The sequence below is a fragment of the Hibiscus syriacus genome, unplaced genomic scaffold (assembly GCF_006381635.1).
Source record: "Hibiscus syriacus cultivar Baekdansim isolate YM2019G1 unplaced genomic scaffold, ASM638163v2 tig00111330_pilon, whole genome shotgun sequence".
In the NCBI taxonomy this organism is placed as follows: domain Eukaryota; kingdom Viridiplantae; phylum Streptophyta; class Magnoliopsida; order Malvales; family Malvaceae; genus Hibiscus; species Hibiscus syriacus.
The window spans coordinates 8,906,898-8,916,155 of record NW_024063059.1 but is presented as its reverse complement, the minus strand read 5'-3'; the positions used below and the strand labels follow the sequence as shown (position 1 = coordinate 8,916,155).

The 9,258-nt window shown below is 33.4% G+C and overlaps 1 long non-coding RNA gene across 1 annotated transcript; it reads left to right on the top strand.

The window, feature by feature from the left end:
• Nucleotides 1–392: 392 nt before the first annotated feature.
• Nucleotides 393–1,101, top strand: LOC120158680. Its single transcript, XR_005519268.1, has 3 exons — nucleotides 393–791; nucleotides 900–927; nucleotides 1,010–1,101. It is a non-coding gene; the product is annotated as an uncharacterized LOC120158680 (long non-coding RNA).
• Nucleotides 1,102–9,258: the final 8,157 nt, after the last annotated feature.

Sequence of the window (9,258 nt, the reverse complement as noted above, 5' to 3'; positions counted from 1 at the left end):
GTGCATAAACTATAAGGTCTTATATGCAATTGATACTATTTGGTTTAAGCTAAAATATAATGGAAAATAACATAAATGACACCTGAACATTTAAAACAAATAAGAAAATTTAAACAAATGTGATTGAAATACAAAAATTAAAATATAACATGCCAAACTATAAATTTATTAAACATGCATATACATATTAAACTAATGACTATATTTAAATAAACGTAAAATTCAACATACAAATCAAGAATTAAATTAAGGATTTACAAAATGGTGCTCAAGTTGGGGGACTATAACTTAATTTACCAAAATATTAATATGAAACCTAAATTTAACTAAACCTAAACTAAACTCACGCACACAAAATACCAAACACAGCCGCACAGGCGCACAGGCCTAATAGCAAAATTGCTCTCTGTGTGTGTCTTGGTTTGAAGCTTCAAGTGCAAAGTCAAGGGATTTATGGGTGGAGAAGAGGATAGGGATCTCTCTGCCTTCAAAGTTTGATCCTTGAATTCAAAGCTTTATACTTTTCTAACTTGTTCTTCCCTTCTATCTTTTTAGCTTTCTTTTCGTTTCTTTTTTTTCTCTCCTGGCTCCTGTCCATCTAGAAAGAATTTTTGTCTTGTCCTCTGTTCTGTTGCGTTCTTTGCTGTTCGAGCATCATGGCTTCAAAGCGGATTTTGAAGGAACTCAAGGATTTGCTGTCCATCCAGTGTTGTAGTGCTAAATGCTGATAATTTTGATGAGGTTGTTCTTGATGAGACCAAAGACGTGTTGGTTGAGTTTTATGCTCCTTGGTAAGCGTTTGGTTTATTTTCCTCATACATGTAACAATTTTTGCTGGTGGAATTCTTCTGCTTTAATTTTTTTTTCCTACTGAATGTGTTTTAACTTTTTCCTGCTAGGTGTGGCCATTGCAAAATCCTTGCGCCTGTAAGCATTTAGATCTTCGCTTAATAGAGTTGGCTGAAGTAGCAAACCATTCTAACCTTTTGTTTCTTTTTTGTCTATATAGACCTATGAAGAGGTAGCGACAGCATTTAAAATGGAAGATGATGTAATAATAGCAAATCTAGATGCCGATAAATACAAAGATTTAGAGGAAAAGTAAGCACCAATCGTAATGCAAAAGGGCAGCTAACTTCAAAGGTTAGTAGTAGCTCACAGTATACATTGTTACATCATGTTCGTCATCACCATTTCTCTTCTGTTTGAGATTGGTTGTTCACTTATTCTCCCCTTGTCTTTGTGTAGGCTGGTATTTTGTCAAGTTGGATTGGATCCATTGGTTAAGGAGTTCGTGGCTGCTACCGGCGATGAGAAAGAAATCAGCATTTTCAAAGATCAAAAGGAAGTTGAAATTCAAGGTTTCGATTCGAGGTATTTAATCGGTTTCTTAATATTCAACTCCTAAGGAAAACTTCTTACAAATTCCTACTTTGTTTAAAGTTCCTTTATGTTATATGCTTACTATTCTATGTTGCCGATTGCCAGGTATGGAAATATATATTTGAAAGTTGCTAAAACTGTTTGGAGAAGAAAGATGCGATTATCCAAAGAAGGAAATTAAACGTGGCAACTCATTCTTCACAAGGTAAATGTTGTTTAAGCTAGATCTCTTGTTTAGACAGTCACAACTTTATGTCTCTTCCATTGCTACGATGTTTTGTACTATAAACATTGTCAACAAAACTAACACTGTTGCAAAACAGGTTCTGCTCTCAATCTGCTCCTTGCTGACTGATCCAAACCCCGACGACCCACTTGTTCCAGAGTCCAGACAAACAAAAGTCACGTGGGTGGCGCACTGTCCCTTGTTGTGCTTGGTGCTTTGTCCCTTGTTTTGTGTGTCTGCAGGGCATGGATTCGAGCATGGCCAGCATGGGCGACAGTAGCATTGGTTTCGGTGGATGGCTGACCAGCATGGTTCACGTGGGTGGCGCATTATCTCGGGCTTCCTCATGGTGGATTTGCACCATATGCTAATATAATAAACATGAGTAATAATAATACTGATAATTATTATAAAAAATTTCAAAGTTTATATTAATTATCTTAAATTTCTTGTAATTGTATTTTTAGTTTTTAGATTTTTTATAGTTCATACAATCATATTATAATGTATTGGTGATGGTTGATTAAAGGGAAAATTATTTATATATTTTAAATGCAATATAAGATTTTTGTAGGTTCAAATTCGAGTTTGAGTTCGAGCTTGAATCGAGTTCGAGCTTGAATCGAGCTCAAAATCGAGCTCGAGTCTCAAGTTTCAATCGAGTTCCTGAATTTTTTTTTTGAGTTCGAGCCTTTTCGAGTTCGAGTCGAGTTTCAATATTATCTTTCGAGTTCGAGTCGAGCTTGAAAATTTTAGGCTCGCGAGTTTTCGAGTCGAGTCGAGTTTACATTTAAAGTTTTCGAGCCGAGCTCAGCGATAATCGAACTCGACTCGGCTCGTTTACACCCTTAATGTTCTCTGCTTCTCAACTCTAGCACTAGATTGTAAGGTCGATTTCGGTGTCGTACGTGATGGGCCTGGGCCACTCCCCATAATCATAACCGGTTCCTTTCCTTTGGCCATCCTAGCTTCAGTTGTGTTTTCAGTTAGAGAATTGCTCGAAGGTGGATCCGAACTAGTATCCTCATCCTTGTTCGACACCGACTGAAGTATAGCAAACCTCGATTTACCTAAAGTAGTAGGTTTTATCGATTGAGCAGTAACTCCTTTGTCTTTGTTAACCCTACGTTTATGACTTGGGGCTATCATCCAAGGTCCAAATAACTCCTCCCCAGTGTTTGATTTCGGGGAATTGTCTTCGACTCGCGTAGTATCCACTGTTTCTGAAGTCGGGGCCAATACCTGTTGTATACTACACTAAGTCTTCGTGTGACCATAAACACTGCAATGAAAGCAAATGTTTTACAGGCGCTCATATTCCAGTTTTTTAACGAAACCGTCGATCCACAACAATAGCTAGTCTTGCAAATTTACCCCGTTCTCCGGCTTTGGTATTATAGTCTATTTTTACAACCTTACCAATCTCCGCGGCCAGGAGTCTGAACAAATATTTCGTATAATAGCGGTAGGGTAATCCCGACAGACGAATCCAAACGATAATTTGGGACGGATGACTATTTGAGGTGGCAAAATTCCAGCTCGAAGGTTGCACCGTTAAGTAACTATCGAAAACCACCCTAGGGTCTTCTGTTAAAACCTTCGTATAATCACTCTCCAATTCGAACCTTACCAAGAAACAACCATTGTCTCAGTCGATTAGTTGAAATCGCCCGTGCGGCAACCAAAGCATATTGATTTTATTCTACAATGCTCGATACCCAATCGTTTTCCCGAGGAGCCGTACAATCACAGTTTTCCTCATGTTATGATCAATAGAGTCATGAACTCGATTAGAAAATTAAATAACCGGGTAAGCCTCGCTGCGATCAACAACCACAGCACCCTCTTGGATGGCTACTTCCTCCTCATTCAAGTCGGGGAACGAAGGTCGATTGACCATATCCGCTCCAATTAGAGTAGCCGCTTAGGATCTACCAGCAATAAGGGAATTAACAGCAGTTGGGGGCAAACCTACTTGAACATCAGTCCCTCCTTCCTTTTTCAATAAATGATTAATTGATTCATTTAACCATTGAGATAATTTAGTTCATGCACCATTAAGAATCTTTTATTTTACTAGAGGATTCGATGAGGATATGACATTGTATAAACCTATTAAAATCAAATAACTAAATTGATATTATTTTAACTTATTTTTAAGATTTATTTATAAATAAAAATTAACATTGTAAATTAAATATTTTATGTAATCAATTAAATTATTAGATTTTGATATTTCATATTTATATATTTAATTTTTGTTTAAATTAAATTAGTTAAATATATATAAATTATTTATTATTAAAAATATAAAAGTTAGAGAGTAAAACTTTGATTGTTGGAAATTAGAGAGCACAAGTGCAATACTCAACACAACTTTCAAAGATAAAGATCGTCCTATTTTAGAATATTAAATTTTACACTTACATCTCGTATTTCTATCATGTTCAAAAAAGAGAATTGATTCCACGTTAGAAAATGAAAGAGATTCTAGAATTTAAAATCAATATCGGTATATATTTTATCAAATATGTTTTTTTAAATGTTGGAAAATTATGAATTAATTAAATAGAATTGATGCTCCTTATGATAAATGGTGTCACTTGGTAAAAAAACTTATTAATAATAAGTTATGTCACTTGGTTTAAAGTTGCATCCATTCAATTATACCTATTAATTTTTGAACTAATCCCTTCATCAAATGGTCTTAACTCCTCGTCAAAAAGTCATAATCTTTTGATTAATTTCCTCTCCTCTATAAATAGACTAGTTAAGGCACAAATTACATCATGCAAGGTTAAAATGTTGGAATAGGAAAACACTTAGAAAATTCCTTCCAAATTCGTTCTTTCCGGTGATATAGAAAATCAAGATTGTGTTCGACTGATCACTACAGTTGTGCTTACTGTTGTGATCGTTTGTTGTTGCATCCTGAGAGACCAACAACCAACGTTACTCAAAGCACCAAGAAGAGGACGAATATGTCTTAAGGAAACTGTTCATACAGGCTTCAACCAAAACTTTCTCTTCTATTTATCTGACTCCGCTCATCCTCGGTTTCATGTCTACATATGAGTAACCAATCTCATTCTTCTATTTTAATTCTTTATTTATTTTGCTTCATTGGATTATATAATAAATATTTGTTTATTATTATTATTTTATGTCTCGGATTAACCATTTTGTCTAATAATCTTAAGACGAATTATTTATTCTTTTAATGTAAGTCAAACATAGCATGGATAACGAATGAACAAGTGGGGAAGTGTGGTTTGTGATTTTTTTTTTCAATCTGCAATTCAAAATTGATAAGTACTGTTTAATTTTATGTTTTTCTTGGTCAAATCTTCACGTGGTGCATTGGTGCATGTCATGGAAGGATGGAATTGGTGTCACGTACCCTCGAATATTATTTATTTACTCTTATGGAAATTTTTAGTTTACATGATATAATAAATTGCAGATCACTTAATTTTTATCTCTCCTATACGAGATATTTGATCTCATTGTTATGGTAACAATGAACTACGGATTACCTACCTTTGAAATCAACAAAAAATAAAATCTTCAATTTGCAAAATTAGAAAATGGAAAAGTGAAACTTTGGTGCTATAGAACAAGGCATCAAAATTAATGCTATACACGCAATTGTGTTAGGCTTTATATTTTTGTTTCGGGTTTTAATTTTATTAAAATCAGGCATTTAATAATTTCAACAAAATGGTGTTGATTGTGAATTTCTGTTTCGGGTTTTAGTTTTACTAAATTCCCAACGTTCAACAGAAATTACTCGTTTTGATTAATATGGTACAGAAACAAAATTTTGATATGTTGTGAACAAAAGATTTATTTCAGGATTTTAATTCTTCCATCCAAAAGAATTTATTCGATTTATTTTTATAATTGAAATTATTTGAAAGTAACAACATTGTTGTTTAACAAAACCGGATGGTAAAATATATTGAATTAATGTTCAATTTATTGTTAGAATTATTACATATTCTAGTTTCATAGTTTAAATGAAACATTAGATAATCCAATCAATTAACTTAAATCATGATATGGAGTGTTGAAAAATTCAACGATAATGATTAATGTGATTCACAATGAGAAGCATGTTAAATTCTATGGATATAATTTTAAAACATGGAAACAATGGATGTTACATTTGACCATATTGAATATGATCGCTTAGGCTCATGATGATCCTCATATTATTAGAGAGGGTGTGGTAAACGGTATTATCGCTTTAATGTTATTAAAGCTTGGAAGCATTATGTAACACCCATCTCCCGTATACCTTTATGTATACGAGCTACAGGTGTCACATCACATTTAAAACAGTTTCCCATTTGAAAATCCGTACAATTTTGTTTCATTTTATAAACCATTAGAATTTATTTATAATTAAAACATGCATTAACTTACATCTATAAATAAAAAGAGATGTTCCACATTTCACTGTTTTGCAGTAGTTTAATTCAAAAGTTTTACAGAGTGTTTTTACTAAACCTATTACATGCCGACTAAAATATATCAAAAGTAGACAGGTAAGTCATATTGTTACTGATTAGGCGACTCTGACTTGATGTCCGATGATCTCCTTACTCAGCTGGTATTCAACCTACGCGTGAAATGAACACACGTTAAGTATTACTTAGTGAGGTATACTTAATCATAAACAACTTATAAACATAATTATAGGGTAACAATTCTAATATCGAGCAACTTTTTACAATTTATTGTAAACCTTATAACTTTTCACCATTGGTTCTATTATGGTCATTTACCCACTTTCTATTCATGTTCATTTATTAGAATGCACAAGTAGTGTTTGTATGGTGATTCATTAACTCATGATGAATTCCATGGATTTGCACACAAAGTGTTTGTACGGTGATTCATCAACCCATGATGAATTACGTGGATTTACACTCAAAGTGTTTGTACGGTGATTCATTAACCCATGATAAATTACGTGGATTTGCACACAAAGTGCATGTACAGTGATTCATCAACCCATGATGAATTCCGTGAAATGTACACTTAGTGCTGAAACGGTTATTCATCCATCCATGATGAATTCCGTGTATTTGCACACAAAGTGCATGTACGATTATTCATCAACCCATGATGAATTATGTGGATTTGCACCCATAGTGTTTGTACGGTGATTCATCAACCCATGATGAATTCTGTGGATTTTCACACAAAGTGCTTGTACGGTGATTCATCAACCCATGATGAATTCCGTGAAATGCACACTTAGTGTCGAAATGGTTATTCATCAACTCATGATGAATTCCATGGAATATACGCTTAGTGCCTATTTGGAAATCACTACATACATATTAAACAATCATACATATATGATTAGTACAACATATAGTTACACAATTAAATACGCTCACCTGACTTTCCTTGCTATGTATCCAAAATGTAAGGCTGATTACTTCGTTACTTTGCCTTTACCCTTAGTTTTGCTTGTTTCAGGAGCTTGGTTCTGATCTATTCAAGCATCCATAAAAACATGTATCATACCCAATGTTAGAATATTTCCTAACCATTATACTTAAACAATACTCAAAAGAACATATCTTTAACTTTCTATACCAATATCAACCTATTTTTTTAACATTTCTGGCTACATAGTATCGATACTACTATCCTGGTACCGATACTTCTATACTATGGTATCGATACCCTTTTCGGTATTGATACCAAAATTAGGTTTGATGTTGCCTAGTATTGATACCCTTACCATGGTATCGATACTACCACATTATGGTATTGATACCCTCCAATGGTATCGATACCATTTTTGCATTCTATTTCAAAATGGTTTCAAAATGGTATCGATACCTTCCCTTTGGTATCGATACTCCTCCTTCGGTATCGATACTGATTGAATCAGTATTGATACTACTTAATTAATTCATCTTATTTTAGCCTATAGTATCGGTACAGTACCGATACCCATGCCCAGAATTTTTATTTTTCAACCCGATTTTCACTCAAATGAGGTTAAACTTCATTATATTTACCTCATACAATACTATTAAACTCTTCCTTAACTATCCATACTAACATTCCTTCATTTATCCTCTTAGAACATCTAAAATCTTTCAAGAACATTAAATTCTGAGAATCAAACCACATTTTCTAATATGTTCTTAATCCCAATCTAATACTTCTAATCTCTCATTTACCTCTTTGGCAAGTCAAATCTACCAGTAAACCTCAATAAACACTAATATACTAATATATCATTTCAAAACTCATTTTCTAAATTCTCCAATATTTTCTCCATTTCATGGTTTTAATCTCAATTAATCATTCCTTAAGTTTCTATATCACTTAAGGTTGTAAAAACAACCCACAATCAAAAGGAAAAACCGATTAATTGAAACTTACCTTTGGAGCTATGGAGAAGAACTTAACCACATGAAACAAGAAGAATATAGAGATGTAGCTTTTCCCTTCATTTTCCCCCTTTTCTTTAATTAAATACCTTAGTAAAATAATTATTAAATTTATTTCCCTTTAAAGGACTAAAATGCCCTCTCTATTCATCTATACTCGCAATCTAGTCTAAAATACTATTCTAATTATTTGCCCATCTTTTATCATTTAATCACTTATATCCTCCATTTCTAAATCTTTTTAATAAAGTCCTTAATTCAATAATTGGGGCATTACACATTCTAACTTCCCATGCTAGAATCACATCTTGAATGGATTATGAAATACATTATATGAAGTGTATAGTATTTATAAGACAACTAAAGAATTATGAATGGTATTGGGTCATGATTACAAAGCAAGAGCATCTTAAAGGAAATGACTAACGTCATGTTAAGATGTCATAGGTTGTCACATGACATGTGGGGAAGTTGCTTTATAAGTTAATTACCTTTTAAATAAAGTGCCCCACAAGAAAACAGACAAGACATCATATGAATTATGAAAAGGTGAAAAATTTTCCTATAACTACATGAAAGTGTGCGGGTTTCTTGTAAAAGTAATGGCTACAAATAATTTTGAAGCATACTCTATAATGACTAAAGTATGTGTCCAAAATATACATATATTATGATAACCAAGCAATAATTGGTAGAAAACATAATGTAATGTATAATGGTTATGCATCATCGACATAATACCATTAGACAACTGATCTCAAATTAAGAGTTATCTTCATTGATTTTGTAAGATCAAAAGATAACATTATGGATCCACTAACCAAAGGGTTAATTTGAGATAAAGTTGATAAAACATCGAAAGGAATGAGACTAAAGCCCATGGATATTTAAGGCTCTATGTGAAGGAAAACTCAACTTAGTTGACTAGAGATCCCAAGATATAAGTTCAATGGGAACACCTACTTGCATAGACCTTGTGTGGTTACTATGGGGTTCTTATCCCAAGTCCATTCCTATTATGAAAACAGTGACTAAAATGTAGACAAGGTTAAGCAATGCTTTTAATGACCACTATGTGTTTCGGTGAACGGAATAACATAAGTCACTTGTGTGAGAGTGAAGTGGAGCCTCTTCAAGGAGACTATTAGGGCATAGTTCTCTAAGATCTTGTAAAACCAAGAGATGTCCACATCTATATGGACATAACCATGAGAACCAAATTCTTGT